This window comes from Sturnira hondurensis, unplaced genomic scaffold, assembly GCF_014824575.4.
Source record: "Sturnira hondurensis isolate 20B ecotype Veracruz unplaced genomic scaffold, ASM1482457v3 Scaffold0010128, whole genome shotgun sequence".
In the NCBI taxonomy this organism is placed as follows: Eukaryota; Metazoa; Chordata; class Mammalia; order Chiroptera; family Phyllostomidae; genus Sturnira; species Sturnira hondurensis.
The window spans coordinates 13,521,172-13,538,239 of NW_028082759.1; the positions used below are offsets into that span (position 1 = coordinate 13,521,172).

The 17,068-nt window shown below is 42.3% G+C and overlaps 1 long non-coding RNA gene across 1 annotated transcript in view; it reads left to right on the plus strand.

The window, feature by feature from the left end:
• LOC118995416 (uncharacterized) overlaps nt 1-17,068 on the plus strand; it is a 118,575-nt gene that overhangs the window by 16,993 nt on the left and 84,514 nt on the right. The window lies entirely within an intron of this gene.

Consider the following 17,068-nt stretch of genomic DNA (forward strand, 5'->3'; position numbering starts at 1 on the left):
ATATGGCTGCATCTAGGAGATCAAATGATTTTGCTAGGACTCTGTTTCTCTCATCTTAGCCAGGCTCCTTTTCATCCCTCCTCCCATTACTTATAATGCCCAATGAAATTTAAATGCTGTGTAAGTAGTTCTTATACCATATTATTTAGGGGTAATGGCAAGAAAAATGCCTGTACTTATTCAGTACAGGTGGAACTATTGCGGGTCCAACTACAGAGTGCTCAGAAGCAACAACATAGCATTTTCTCTTATTTTTTAGTTGATCTATGGTTAGCTCAGTCCACACATGCAGAAATCCTGGATATGAAATGACTGTACTATGAATCACCGTTTGTCCTTAAAGTCTTGCATCAGTGGTATTGCTAGCTATAACAACAACAACAAAAGCATATAAAACTGTCTTTTCTTTCAGGGGAAAAGTATTTAAAATATATTTTCTTTCTAAGAATGGAAGCGAACTTAATTAACTTTCTTGTTAGCCAAAATTTGATGGCTAGGGAAAAGTCATATGACATATGCATCTTTTCTTTCTCCTTTTTCTTCCTTTCTTCTTTTCTTTCTTTCTCTCCCTCTCTTTTTTTTTTCATGTTTTGACACTACTTATTATACTCCAAGGACAGAGAAGGAAGAAACTATCTTACCACTTAATAAAGATATTTTCCCCTAAAATGCTTTTGAAACATTGTTCAGATAATTGGAAAAGTTATTAAAAGGGATTATTGTGAAAATATATGAACGTTAAAAATTATATCAGTTTATGTCAATGACTCATCAGAAACCTTACAAAACTGTTCTTAAGAGGTAATTATATTAAAAACTGTGAAAAGATCTATTTGTAATTATAATTTAAGAGAGCTCCTCCACTGTTCTTTTTCCTGATTGTTTTCTAAAAGCCTAAACACAGGGCATTTTTTAAATTTGAGTGTGATGTTGGCCATTCACAGGCGTGCATCGGCTATAACAGCAGGCACCACCAGGGTGCGCTGCAGTTCCACAATGGAAGCATTGGGGCCAGGGTCTGTGGAGAATTCTCAGAGGTCTTACTTAACCATCTTATTTCTGGCTTTGAAGTTAAGAGCGGTGGAGACAACTATTTAAAAAGAAAAAAAAAGGTTTTCTTTCCCTAAAAATAAAGACTTCCTAATTCACTATAATTTAAACGTTGTTATTCAGTATAAAAAAAAGATTTTCTCTGAGAACATTAAGTTCCTTCTAGAAAGACTTCATTTAACTCAGCCCTGTTAGTTAAACCTTTCCTGATGGCAATGAACAAGAAAATAACAACAACAAAAACCAAGCAAACAAACAAAAAACTCCGTTGAAACTTTGGTTTCCTAAATGCTCTGGTTGATGATAAATAAGATTTTTTAAAAATACCAAAGTAGAGTATGTTTTATTTAAAATTATAGCAGTGTCTTTGGTGTAAATCAGGCTTTAGAAGATATAAGAACATTTCAACTTGAAAGCAACTTTTTTTCTGAGTAAAGCCCTTTTTTCTTTTCTGCTCTGTTTTCCCCAAATGTCAATATTTATGAGTCAAGGGTTGTGGGAAATGTTACCTAGAGTTCCAAGGGGCCAGAGTTTGCAGCCTCACATCCCTGGGGAGTGGAGTGTGAGAGCCAGAGGGCAGTGCTTGGCTGCCGCACCCGCTTCCTCCTCTCTGTGCACCCTGTGCTACGCCCTTTGAAGTGAAAGAAACTTGCGTGCTCAGCTCTGCTTTGTAAGGTGTCAACTTGCACACGTTTCTGGATGTCCCTGTGGCGTGAAAGCAGATGCAGACTCACAGAAAGCAAAGCAAAACAAAACAGCTACAATCATGCAAGTGGCGTTGAGGTTTTTGAGACAATATATTCTCAAGTCTAACTTCTGGATAAGACCATCTTTTTGGCCATATCACTGTCAAAACATTACTTATTTCAGGTTTAACCTGTTTTAGGATTTTGGTAGTATTTGTTGTTGGCGATGGAAAAGACAGTGGCAATGAGACCGAAACCCTTACAGAAATAAGGTATGAATCTCGCAAAATATTTGTGTAAGTTATGGCGCTTATATTTATTTTGGAACTGAATTGTTATCAAGATGATAAAAATGCATTATTTCATCCAGGTGGCTTGTTTTAATTTGTTTCCTCTCAAATTATCAGTCATTGGGAGCTGAATAAGAAAATAAAAGCCGAACATGATCGAGCTTTACTAGGGCAGGATAAACTGGGAGATAAACTGGAAAATCAGGGTCATTAACAAATAAAAAACCCCAGAAGTACTTGTAAAAGCAGTCACCAGTAAAATATGTCTTAAGGTCAAATGAAATGCCCTGACATTTATTCACAATTTCCTCTTGCATTTTATTTGCAGGATCTCCTCTTTATTCTTTTCCTAATTTAAATCTTTCATCTATCATCCCCACTCCATGGATGGTTAAGGTTCCTAGTGACTTAAGACTAAGTTTCACAATTTAAAAATTTTTTTTTTACCTCGGCATTTCTGTATCTATCTCGCATTATTTTTATATGTCTGACCCAGACACTTGACTGTTTCAAGCACTTAACTGGTTGTCAGAAATTCATAGAACATTTTATTTTCCCAGATCAGGAAGTCACTGCACTACTTCATTTTGGAGAAAAGTATGACAAAATAATTATTAAGATTAGTGAAAGATGTAACTAGAATATATGATAACATCAGCTTAAAAAAAAAGGTTCTCTGTGGGAAGAAACTTTTCTTTTATTTTCTAAACACAGGGCCTGGGCCTTTTCTTTTGCTCCCCTCCCATGGTCCGCTGATTCCGCACGCATCTCTCCCCCGGTCACTGGGGCGCCAGTGTTCTGCTATTTAAACTTCCCAAGCCGTGGTTTCTTCATCTATAAAAGGGAATAAAAATATTTAACTCCGAGATGTTGAAAGAATTAAATTAGTAATGTGTTCAGGTCTTGTGCCTGATGTGTGATCACTTCCTTCTCCTTTTTATTACTGGCAGGAATACAAAATCCCAAAACACGTTTGCCTATACTGTCCTCTCAGACGCCTCCTACATGGGCAGAATACGACTCTCGTTGGAACTAATCTGCACGCTGCCTAGCGTTCCCGTCTGGGCCGGTGTTGCAGGCCACTGGCCCACGTGCTTGATGAAATTAGCTTTGGAAATAAGACTTGGAAACCAGAAGGATAAGTTCTGTTCCGCCGAGTTCGTAGTTTCTATTTGGTTCATATTCATATGTGCACTTACTCTACATCTATCCATTGTGCCTTCCAGATTGTATGTCCATGTGAATGTTTGAAGTCTGTTGTGGGAGAGAATGACTAAAGCATAGTCTGTGAAGGTGTTTCAGGTTTTGTACTTCTGTTTACTCCAAAAACTGAATTGTTACTTAAAATTTTTGTCCTGTAATAAGCTGAAAAACAGCCAACTCCCCTTACCTAATAACAAATAACGTGGGTTTCTACGAAAATCAAAAAAAGAGGAGGATAGCTTTTTTCTTAAAAAAAAATCCTGTGTATTCAAATGGAAGTCACCCTCTTCAGATGAGTTGCCTCGGAGGTCCAGACTCCTCTTTTGACCACACTGCCATTGTTCTAGATGCTGTAGGAACTTCTGTTAGAGTTATCTTCGGGGCTACCTAAGGAGTATGAAAGCTAGTCTTACTATATTGTACTCTCCTCCTATTTAGGCTAAAGTAGCTCTATCCATCTGGTTAGATTACCATCTGCCTTATTGAATTCCTTGGTCATTTCCAAAAATAAAACTTATACCGATGAGAAAATGGTTTTTCTGACCATTAGGGCATTCTAAGCAATTCGCTCTCTGTGTGAAGGAAGGCAGTTCCTAACTGGAGTTCCAAAATCAGGTTCAATAGTAACAATATCTTGGAATGTTGCCACCTATTTGAGGGGACATCATTCATTTGTATGGATAAACTTGGTGTGTTTGTTAAAATTCAGGGACTTTGCCTTGTAGTCATGTCTTTTGAATGTCAGTATTTACGCTGTCAAATGGGAATCTTTTTCCTATTTGGGCTGATAGACCTCATAAAAAGATAAATGCTGTTATTTTAAAAAGAACCATTGTGAATTTTTAATCAGAATCGGCTGCGTTTAGATTCCAAAAACTTCTGAAAAGAAGGAGAAGCATGTGGAGGCCCTGTGCTCAGACGGGCCTGCGAGTCCCCTGTGTCCTCACGTGGGTGTGCTTGGCCAGCCGTTGGAGCTTGTGTGTACGACTGAGTCTAAACCAGTCGTCCTGGAAGGAGACAATAAAGACCACGTGGTCCTTATTTTGAAACAGAAGCAGGAAAACAACACGAACTCATTATTTAATGATGAATTTAGACTTCGATCTTAGCACAAGTATAAATAATACCAGGACAGAAATAAAGACTAAAAATATTTGCAAGCTATTTGTGTTTAATTATTAATAAAAGTGGGAGATGGGTGAAAAAGGGAGACAAAGAAAGTAAGGCCTCAGCTTCGGGTTGTACGTTAGAGCAAATAAAGCTGCGGGAGCTGGCAGCACCTCCAGTCTCAGGCGCTCCAGCGGGGCCTCCGGGCCTTCGGCTTTCTGAGGGCTCTCCTGTGGTCCTTGCTCCTCTGGCATGCGGATCTTAGACCCTTTAGGCTGGGGGGCCGCCAAACCACTCATTTCCCACAAAACTTCAGCAGACTCATAGTCTGGGCTGGCCATCCGCATGGTACATTCCCAATAAAGCTATGTATTCTTCCAAATTGCTCACGTTGCAGAAAGCAGTTTGTCAGCGAACCCTGGATTCTTTAATAACTCAGTAGCTGTGCTGTATGAACTATTAAGGCAGTATCTTTGACTCACACTGGATCAGAAATAGTTCCTTCTCCTGGAAATGATTTTTAAATTTGAAGTGATATCTATTTTCTTTCCCCATAAATGCTCTCTCTCTTTTTAAATAAAGCCCATGTATAATTTACTTTGCTGCCAGAGATGTACTTGCTTTTCTTTTCATCAAGACCGAAAGTGTCAGGGACAGACATCCATCCTTGTGCCCCTCAGGGCTGTATGACCTAATGACCCCCACGGTCTTGCCAGGTCACTTGCAGGGAAGGAAGGCCTCTGGGGGGGAAAGGAACCCCCTGAACTGGCCTTACATCCTCCTGCTGGCCTGATGCCAGCATGTGTTTGGCAGCTTCAAACCTCCATGGAAAGAAATGGTAACTTAGAGCAGAATGTCTGGAGCAAATGAATAACAGATGAGTTCCCCAAATCCCAGTAGAACAACTGAATAAAAGGAGGTGTGGTTTTAGAGGTATCTCAAAATGTTTATATCACAAAATGTATTCTACTTTCTGTTTTTTGCCTTCTCTTAGCTAACTAGGCTAACATTCTTCGTTAGCTAAGTGAAGGAAACCAGACATGAAAGGCCGTATAGTGTATGATTCCACTTACATGATATTCCATAGAGACAGAAAGCAGATTAAAGGTTGCTTGGGATGTGGGGAGTGGGGAGTGACTGCTTAATGGTATGGAGGTTCCTTTTAGGGTGTTGGAAAAGTTCTAGAACTAGACAGTGGTGATGGTTGTGCAACATTATGAAGGTATTTAATCCTACTGAACTGTACATTTGAAAATGGTTAAAATGATCAATTCCAGGCTGTATGTATTTACCACCACAAGTACCTTTTCCTTATTAAGTAAAATGCTGGCTAAATGCAACAGGGAGAATAATTGTTAAGTAGTTTGTACTCATCGATATCCAGTAGTGGGGAGGAAAACATTATCACCCCCATATATTTGAATGGAGAAAAGCAAATGCTCCACTACACATTCGTTTTCTGTATTTGTACTTTTCAGCAACTATTAGGGTCAAATGACCTTTTGCATTTATTTGTCTGTGGGGAGATGCTAGTAGTTTGAATGAGTTCATCAAAGGAGAACGGTCAGAAGTTACACCTCCACGTTGTGTTGCATGATAAGGAAGCACGTGTGTTTCTATGAGATCAAACTGGTGGTTGCCAGAGAGGAGGGGTGGGGGCTGGGAGAGGTGAAGGGGGTGTAGTCAATAATATTGGGAAAAGTTTGCAGGGTGACAGACGATCACTAGGCTTAGTGAGGTGATCACATGGCAAGATATATAAACATCGAGTCACTCACTATATTGTACGTCTGAAACCAATATAATGTTGTGCACCAACTGTACTTAAGAAAAGAGAAGGAGAGGAGAAGACCGGCCACTGGCAGTGCTCCCACCGGCAGTGCTCCCACCGGCAGTGCTCCCACCGGCAGTGCAGGGGCAGTTTGGGCCTCGTGGTCTAGCGCTCACGCCTCTTTGCCCCTCTCCCTGTCTCCCACCCCCACCCCGCATAAGCCCTTTGCCACAGCCACAGTGAGCTACTTCCTCCCCGTTCCCTGACCCCTGGGGGACCTTTGAAGAGTCCATGCTTCCCATGTACTTTTCCTGGGCCTGGAAATTCTTCTTGCCTTCTTCATTCAGCACAATTTCTTCAACTTCCAAACACCCCACAAAGTATGAACTGCAAGAAACATTAGAAATCACATCATACCGCCCAGCAATTAGTGTCAAAAATCACTCTTGCAAGAATCCAATTTGGCTTTCTTATTGTGTCTTTTCTTTCAATAGAAAAAAAAATAGCATCTGAACTCAACTGAACTCAGTAGAAAAATATACACAAAAAGCTTTTTTATGTGTATTTTTTTTCCTGGGTTCAGTTTTTTTGAGGGTGGTTGTCCTGGAGGCCTCTTACTCGACTGCGTGAAGCCCGGGGAGAGAGGCAGGAAGTCCAGGCCCGGCCGCGTGGGCCCGAACAGTCCTCTGGGGAAGCCAACAGTGATCCTCACACGTGTGTTCTCATGACTTAGTGCAGGTCTGGCTGGGGCGGTGGTGGAGGAGACCAAAGAAGGTTCTTTTGCTGCAATGATCTGCCTTTGGGTTAAACTGAACCGTGAGATCAGAGTGGGTTGTTTGCTCAACTAGTTTATTTTTTAGTGAAACACTTGTTTGTTTTGTTTTGAGGAGTTTCCTAGGAAGAATTAAGGGCAAAGTGGAAATTACTTGTTTCTTCCATGTAATCCTAATAATAACTATAAGTTTGTGATAATCTTTTGGTTCCCACAAAGAGGTTTATACTCATGTGTCTTTGTATGTGTGTATTTGATCATTGAAACATCTTCCTTTGACCAGGAAAGCTATTTTTGCTCTGTATATTGAAAGTTAGTGTTGCTAAATGCACTAAAGGCAGACCTTGCTAAAAAAAGTCAGAATTAAAAAAAAGTATTGAACTTATTGAAAAATTTAAAAATTGGCTGAAAAGTTAACAGAGTATATTAATTAGTGGTTGTCTCTGGTATTTTAATTTTTATCTGTGTTTCTCCCTCTCTTTTTTACCCCCAGTAATGAGCAAGTATTATTTTTATACACAAGAAAAGCAGTATTAAAAACTTTACAAAACAAACCACTTTATTTTAAGCAAGTCTATTTCATTGGACAGCATGACGAAACCTTTTGGGGAAACCATCAAGAACAAGTTTGGAATTGAGAAGCTACCTATCCCACACCCATTTTCACAGAGCTTTTGTCCAAAAATGGTGAGAAATTTAGACTGCCTTGGCGAAAGTTGTATCTCACCTCAGTGTTAGGTAAGAGACCCCCTTATCACATTTAAAATAGTATTCATTGTATTACTTTATTTCTTTATGTAATGTCTTAGAAACTAAATATTTTATTAAGGAAGTGAGACTTAGTTTGCAAGTTATTTTCCTTATTGGGGAATATCCAATTTCCTTAAAAAATAAAGCAATTACCAGGAAAAATCAGAATATATTATTCCTTCCATTACTGTGACTCCTCACTTTGGCTCATTGATGATGGAGTCATCTAGGTGCCTGGGATTTCTGATAATTTTATAAATTTTGCCCTGGCTGATATAGCTCAATGGATTGAGCACAGGCCTGTGGACCAAAGAATCGTGGTTTGATTCCCAGTCAGGGCACATGTCTGGGTTGCGGGCCAGTTCCCAGCAGGTAATGCATGAGAGACAACCATACATTGCTATTTCTCTCCCCCTGTCCTTCCTTTCCCCTCCAAGAGATAAATAAATAAAATCTTTTAAAAAATTTCATTGTATACCCAACATCGATAATAGCAAAAGTGACATCTGATTACAACAATGGTAACACGTGCTTAGTGTTTTATAATTTGCAGAGCACTTGTATACATATTCTCTACTGGTCCACAGTATCATCAAGTCCAGATAAGGAAACTGATTCTGAATGGTCAAGAGGCTGACTCAGTGACAGCACCAAGTGACGTCCTGAAAGAGGACTGTGTACTTTAGAAACAGACAGACTGGGATTCAAAACCGGCCCCATGGTGTACGAACTGAAAAATGACCTGTTTATCCACGTAGACACCCATTTTCTTTTTCTTTCCTAATTGTGTCTTGAAATAACGAATGTGAAGTGCCTGGCACATAGTAGGTTGCCAATGAATGTTACTCTTCTTCACTCTGTCTTTTACTAACTGAGTCCTGGGTTTAGAGCGTCATTTAGGAAACGGATTTCTTGGTTACGGATGACCGGCCTCCACACTTTCTCGTTTATTGTGCCGGGGCATGTTCACGCTCTTGCAGAGCCAGACGGCAGACGCCCAGACTGAGCTGTCCACTCTCAGCACCTCGAGGGGCCCGGCACTAAGTAGGCCCTCGATATGTATTTGTGGTGTGAACTAGTGAGCTATTATTGAGTGAATCCACGTGTTTGGTTCCCGGCCCCAGCTCCGCAAACACCCCAGGGTGCCTGCGCCACCTGGTGTCTGCTTACTTGGCTGCACAGTGGCCTGTGCAACCCACACTGTGCCATTGTAGTAGAGACCAGATAATTTCTGTTCTCCCTTCCATCTCCGTTAGTTTGAATCTCTGACACTGGTGATGACAGTCCTCTTCCCTGTGCCTGGAGGTAGGAGCCCTGAGGTGCAGAGCCGCAGCCCAGGTGCCAGAGCAGGGGCGTGAACAATCCCCGTTAGCACGGGCACGGGCACGGACTGTAAGACCGGGAGTTTCTGAGGGTGTGTTTTTCCGTCCAGGCCTATGTCCCGGTGGAAAATGAGCATTTCTTTCCATTATGAGTATAGGCAACACATCACAGTAAAGTTAGCAGTGCCTATGGGTTTCCCACCAATAGACACCACTGATATTTCTTACCATGTTACAGTTGTGGGCAGATCTCTCAAAACATCACCTACACTCATAAGTACTTTGAAATTATGCCAGTTATTTGACCTGCCACTAGATTTTGTTATTTTGTTAACACAGGAGGTATGTATTGCCCCATCACAAATTTATTTTTAAAAATGTCCTGATAATGGTATTGTAATGCAATTGCTGTTTTTAAAATTCTATGTACTTTTAAAAATGCATTTTAAGCCCTGGCTGGTGTAGCTCAGTACATTGAGCGCGGGCCTGCGAACCAGATGATCGTGGTTTGATTCCCAGTCAGGGCACATGCCTGGGTTGTGGGCCAGTTCCCAGCAGGGGACGCACAAAAGGCAACCATACATTGATGTTTCTCTCCCTCTCTCCTTCCCTTCCCTTCCCCTCTAAAGACAAATAAACAAAGTGTTTAAAAATGCATTTAAGAATATTATTCACTAGATTTCCAAAAGTGGTCATGATCCGAAAAACATCAAGAACCCCTCTATGGGTTGAATGTTTGTCTGCCCCTCAAATTCATGTGTTGCAGCCCCAATCCCCCATGCGATGGCAGTTGGAGGTGGGACTTTGGGAGGTGATTGGCTTTACATGAGGCATAGAGGGTGGAATCCCCATGACAGAATCAGTATTTTTGTAAGTAAAGGAAGACAGCCTCCTCTCTCTCGACCATGTGAAGGTACTGCACAAAGGTAGCCAGGAAGCAACTTTCGTTAGATACGGAGTCTGCCAGTACTTTGACCTTGGACTTCCCAGCCTCCAGAATCATGAGAAACAATCGCTGACTGCTGTAGCCACCTGGTCTTTGGTCTTTCACTGTAGCAGCCTGAGCTGACCGAGCCCCCGTCCAAGGAGGGCCTTGCCCCGAGAACTAGTCACAGAGCTGGATCTGGTGGCGCAGCGTTCACTGAACAAAATAGCCTTTATGCAGGTTTTTCGTGATGGTGGTATTGTCCTGCTGAGCAGTATTCTCATATCAGAATTGTTCCCGACTCGTTCTTTGCCCCATTTGAGACTCAGCTAGTTATATGAGAATTGATAGGTTAAAATATTAAACTACTTAAGGCAACAAATTAAAGTGCCTCCTTGGGAGCGTGACTTTAGAAAAACTGAAGTGACCCATTGACTCACAGGCCCTGGCGCCTTGACAGCTGCTCCGCCTCCCCCCCCCCCAACGACTCTGAAGACACGTCAAATGGCGTAACGTTCCACATTAAAAAATGTGCTGTGAATTTGTGGGGAAGGATGGTTTTTCCTTTAAATGTCACTTTATTTATTTTTTCTCCACATATAAACATTTTTCTTTGGAAAGATCAAAAGATATAAATTTGTATTGATTTATTTATATTGAGTGCTTTTATTTGGCCTTGTATGCATGCTGAGTACTCACAGAAGGTATTAGATTAATGAGTTTGGAGACTAAAGTCTTCTGTTTATCTACTTATTTGGGAAACAGAAGATTTCTAAGTCATTCGATATAAACTTGCCTGCACTTTGTAGCTAATTGCCTCAACATTTACCCAGGAAACTGAAGTTTTAACTGTGCACCCATCACAAGGCCGTAAAAAACCTAGCTGTCACTCCAAATCATTGTCTAAGGTGGTCCTTCCCCTCCAGCCTTTTACCCTCTCCCCTGGCATCACCAGGAGGCCACAAACTGGTATTCTGCGACTTTCCTTCTCCCTTTTGCACCCAAAATACTTAAGGTGGCAGTAACTGTCTCTTCTCTAGCCCTTCCTAAATTCACTTCTTCCTCTTTGCCTTTTCTCTTAGCTGCTATGGGCCTATTTTGCTCTCTGTTAGTGGTGCTTATCAGTTGCTCCTGAACTAAGTGGGAAAGTGGGTAAGTGGATTTCCAGGAATATTCTGGAAGCTGAATAATCTGATACAGGAGGGGGACACAGGCCCTGGTCCTGTCAGCTGTCCTTCTACCAGAACAGCATTTATCTATTACAATTATCTGAATACTTCTAGTAAAATTTCACTTGAGCAAAGAGTTCTGAGTTTGGAAACCACTGAATTAGAGGATTCCCTTGACTTGTGTGCTTTGGCTGTGGTACATGCTAGGGGGAGACTTAGAGTGTCAGGTTATCCAGTGATATAAAGCATGATGAGTGTGTAGTAGTAGCTACTCTGTTGGCCCCTGAAGCCACATGCCCATGCGGCCAAAACAACAGAACTATGTGGTTAGTTACTTGTCTTTTAAGACCATACTGGGTTGACTTGTGTCCTTACGAAATCCATGTCCACTTGGACATGGATGTAGAAATAGATTTTGGCAGATGTAAGACAGGGATCCTAAAGGTGGTCCCAGAGAGTAGCCAACTGGCCTCGGGCTGTTTAGCAGGACAGAATCACTCAACAGCCAGATGACAAGAAAACCTTATTGCTGGTGGTAGCACCACAATAACTCAAAGTTGCTGGGCCAGTCTCTGCGGGTCAATGGGGAGCCCCAGAGGAAATCAAGGGGAAATCTCTATTTCCCCTCAGAGGAGCACTGTGATGGTGGGAACAGCCAGCCCCTGGAGCCATCGTAGTAGGATCTGAATGCCCAACAGTGGGGGTGTCAAATATCTGTGTGACTGGAGCTGCCTGTCATAAACTTTGTCAGGAGGTGGAGCCCCCAGATTGTATTGTATGGTACAGTGGTAGCTCTGAGAGCGAGTCAGGGGGCACAACATTGCGCCTGACCCCCCATTACATTCTTCTCTTGCATTCATAGCTTTCCCTCAGCTCACCCCTATGGTTTCTTGAGGAGTTCACTATGACCAGCCAAGACAGGAGGAAAACATCCAGCCCAGTTCCTGGATGGCTGGCTTAATTTGTTGGTGATGCCTGAACACGGATGCTGTCGCTCTATGCCGCCCCCTGCAGAGTGTACCCTATAGACGGTAATGAGGTGAAACCCTCCCCGGAGGGAGAGTTTTCAGCAGTACACTTCTGTCATCCCGTATCTTATATGACAGAAGTGGTCTAAGCAAATGACTCGTCTGGTTTGTTAGGGGCCTGAAAACAGCAAGATTGGGAGACTGAAGTAAAGATCTGGAAAAAGAGAAATGTAAATGGACTTATGAGTTTGAGCACAAAAGTCTTTGTGCGTGAAGAGTGTCTGCTAGGAAGCATCCATGGCAGAGCATTTGTTTGGCAATAAGGTGGGTGGATGTCAGCCAGCCTCTGTCGGTGCTTGTGCAGTGGACCCATGAATGGCATGACCCATACATTTCAATGATCTATTGGAGTGTAGCAAATCACACCAAAACTTTAGGGCTGAAAACAATGATTGCTTTGTGTGTTTTAATCTCCCATGATTCTGTGGATTGCATAGTGCCTGTGCTCAGAGGTGGCATCTCCTTGTGATAATGCTCTGACATGGTCTTGAAATGCTTAACAATTTTAAAACAAGAGACCCTGCATTTTCATTTTTCACCAAGGCCTACAAATTATATTCTGGAGTCCTAGCTGCCTGCACTATTCTTTCACCTCCTAAATCGGGGCTATGACACAGTTGCTTTACCCTTAGGCCCAAGTTCAAAACTGCTTTTAGTGGACAACAGGATTGCATGAGGCTCCTAATGAGATTATTCAACCTGGGGAAAAAGTAGCACAGAAGTTAACATAACTCCAGACTTCTACAACAAAATAAAACAAAAGTCTCTTTGAAGAAAAAGAAGAAGGAGAAGAAGATGGAAGTGAGGGAGGAGGAGGAGGAGGATAGTGTTCCAGGGGTAAAATACCCTAAAAAGCTTTTTGTAATTTGATATTTGAGTTCTTGGCTCCTCACCCGTATTGGCTGCCTGGAAGCACAACTCTGTCTGCTTGCCCGCTGTCAGTGTTCGGGAAAGAGCCAACTGGAGATCTGGCCCTACCCAACTGGAGAGAAAACTCTCCGTTTCTATGCTAACTAATGCCATCCATCATTGATGAATATGAATAGATACCAGCTCAACAGACACGGGAGGAAAGCAAACAACATAAAATGGAAGACCAAAGTTGAAATGACAGTTTATCCTGGAGAAAACAGATAATTTAAGAAACAGAGAAGAATTTTAAAACTTCTAAGTACTATCTTCAGAGATAGTTAAGAAAATATTTCATGCAACAAACAAAACCAGGAGAAAGCAGACTACAAGAACAACACACAGAACTTTTAAAAAAGTGGCAAAATTAAAAAAAATGTATGGACTGGCTACATCATAAAATTGATGAGGAAAAAGATTAAGTTGATTACTTAAAAGATAAAATGAGATAATCTTTCAGATATTACAGCTGAAAAGGAGGAGGTGGAAAATATGAGAGATCTTTTTCCTTAATTCTTATACTTGCTGCCTGAGTCAAATAAATATCCAAATAAGTACTAGTTAATACATTTCCTCCAAATTTTAAAGACTCCAGTCCTCAGAAGGAAAGGGCTCACAGAGGTCCAAGCAAAGAATAACAAACAAAAGCAGATCAGAAAATGATATTGTAATCTGTTGTGTTCACAGCTACGTCATATGCCCTCCTATATCACTTGCTCAGTAAAAATTTGTTGTGTGGATGAATTAACAGACAAACATAGCCTCATGAAGGCTCAAAATTCCCAGGAAAAAGAGAAAAATCTCAAATGTGAGAATGAAAGAACAGATAACCTAAAGTGGATACGCACCTCACTGTTAGCAGGTATCTCTTTAGCAACTGTGGGGCCGATGGCAGAACACCTTCAGGGTTGCGAGGGGCACAACTTTTTACCACGACTTCTGTACCCGGCAAAATGATCAATTCAGTGTGAAGGGCAAATGAAGACATTTCTAATATATTTTTTAAAAAGACATTTTCTTCTGTCTGGAAAAATTACCCAAGGATATTATTCACTGGCAAAAAAAAGTTAAGAAGCTTAAGAGGAAGATACAGTGGAACCCAGGAGTTCAATGATAAGCAATTCCAGGAGAACGGCTGTACAGAGGCTTGGAAAGCAAGAGTCCAAGGGCATACAATGCAGTGAGTGTGCAGACGATGTGTTGTAGAACGGTGCACCTGCAACCTGAATGACTTTGTTAACCAGTGTCACCCCAGTACAGTCAATAAAAAGGAAAAAAGAGAAAGGAAGCAACAGTCCATAATAGAACAGGAAGTATTGTGACTTTTTATAGTGAAGTGTCAGAAAGATCAGTATTTGCTGAGGATTTGCTGAAAGGAAGCCAGTCTGGTGCCGCTACCATTACTCCCAATGGTCTGTTAGGAGAAGGCTACATGCGGGAGTACAGATGGCTGTGGGGGCCTTCCCGTGCCCCCACGGGAGCTTCCTCAGCCGTGATCAAGCCTAGAGCCATCTCTGACTCACACTCTCCGAGATGTGGAATCTCAAGTCCATGGCACTGGAGCACAAGTTGGGAGAGCTCTCCAGTGTTTCTTGGAGTTTGAGGGCAGAGGTGACTCCAGAGGTTGAGAATTTTGAAGCTAAGAGAAGGTGGACTAAAGTTTCCTGTGGCAGTAGAGGGTGGCAGTGGGAATGAGCTCTACTTCCTTCAGGAAGGACAGGAGTGCCAGAGTTACCTTGGGGCAAGTGGCCAGGCTCCAGTCATCTTGAGAGAACTTTGTCTGCCAGAGTGAGGGGGTCCCAGCAGAAAGAGGCTGCAGGGCTTGCTGCCAAGGAGCTGAGCTGCGTGGGGGTGGTAGCAAGATGTCAGCTGCAGAGAGAACTCAGTATATTGCTCATGTCAGGAAATGGTGAGTTTTGGAGGTCTCTGTAGTTTTGTGTGTGGCTTTTGTTCATTAACATTCCCTATGAGCCCCTGCCACAACGGAGGGCAAGGGCAACTGAGTGTTTCCCTAAGAGATCACCAATATGGTCTAAACTCCTTTACTACCTTGCCCTTCCACGATCCGGGGTGATCCAGCAGCAGGAAGGGGAGAGAAGTGAAAGAGCAAGACCATCTGCCTTTCTCCCTCGCTACCCTGGGCTGGGTCAGGCCTGAACTGCAGGAAGGGAAAAGTGTGGACACGCAGGAGGGGTGAAGGTTTTGGGTTAAACTGGACTGGCATTTAAGCGTCTGAAAACAAGACTTTTCTGAATTCCTGAAAGGGGTGGGAGAGCTATGGGATCTGCCTGGGATATAGTTAAAGAGGAGAGAGGGCAAATCTGATGAAGCCTTGCTTTAAAACGAGGTGTTCCTGTTATTTGGCTATGGAAAGACCAATTGTCAAGAGACAATTGCCCTTGAAAAGATTGTTATGCTCAGAGACCCCGAGGAGGGGCCCCACTGTGCCACCGGTGTGTGTGTGTGAGGGGCCACACAGAGAAGCACCAGAGTGCATCTGGAGGCCGAGGGAAGGGGAAACGTGGGCAGAGCCTTGGTTATAGGTTCTGTGGGGTCACATGTTTTCTAACTCCTCTCCTCCACTGTGTGTTCCATTTCGAACTGTCCCTGGGCCTAATATTCAGTGGGAAAAAGGGAGCCTGAGTTCGATCCTTCCTCCGTGCTGACACTCTGATTGTCTACATCATCTGTCAATATCCAGCAGGTGCATGACAAATCACACAATTCTGTGGGCAAGTCATTCCAGCCCCTACTTTTGTCATCGGCCCAGCTTCCCAGGGCTTCCTTCAATCACGAAGTAGAAGGGTTGTGGGAACTTAATGCTCTCCTTAACCATGATTTGGCTCGGGAAAAATAATGATATAACTTTTGACCATGCTTAGGATGACTTGTCCTAATACTTCAGGGAACACTGTGCGGTTACCCTTGAGAGCTCTCCTCTAGGAATTATGTTGTACAACATGCGACATTACAGACTCTGCCTCTGCTGATAGCATAGTACGCAACAAAGATGAGGTTGTCGTTCTAATTTCAGCTGAAATGTCATGTCCTCAGAGAGACCTCTCCTGACTACATGATGCAAATTAGTCACCCAGTACGCAGTCGCTCTGTTTTAATTCTTTGCATAGCACATATTGCTAAGTGATATTTTTCCTGGTCATTTAAATTTGTTTTCCCCTCCTTCTAGACAAATTCACTGAAATTTCAGGATACAAAATCAACACACAGAAATTAGTTGTGTTTCTATGCACTCACTACAAAAATATCTGAAAAATATAAAGAAAACAGTGCCATTTACAATAGCATAAAATGGTAAAATATCTTAAGAATAAATTTAACCAAGGAGGAGAAAGATGTGTACACTGAAAACTAGAAGACATTTATAAAAGAAATTGATAATGACACAAATAAATGGAAAAATATCCCATGTTCATGTATCAGAAGAATTAATATTGGTGAAATGTCCAATCTACCCACATTCCAGAGCAACACATGTTTGTTACAGAAAAATGCCACACAGTTATGGCTTCCACTGGCACCCATAGATGGCCTTGAGTGGGGAGGAGACCCCTTTCTGGTGCCAGCTATGGGCCAGTCTCTCCCAAGTCCTTCTCTCTAGGAGCTGGCCAAGGAGAAGAGTTCATGCATGAGGGTTCACTTGCATGGATATCCTTCAGGGTGCTCTTGTAATGTGCTGTTTAAAATGTATACTCCTATCCATGGTACAAACAGACCCTATCTTTATCCTTAAGCCCAAGATAGAGAGAGAGAGAATATTCATGAGTAGGAAGTCAGGAGACCACATGCCTAAAGAAACAGACACTGGCGATTAGTCAGTGAAGAAGAATCTCTCTTCCTTTCCAAGTCCGCCTTCCCAACTCCTCTCATCTCCCCTGGGATCTCGATCCATCAAGTACCTTCTTTTTCTCATCCATACATGATCGCTTCCTTTCACTGGCCCCAGTTCTGTCATAAAAACGCCTGGGTTGTTTTTCCCTTGAAAATAAAAACACTGTTTCCTCAGGCTGCCACCCTAGTGTTCCAGTGCCCTCTTTGTCAGACCCTCTAAGAGTGTCCTGTGTTTTC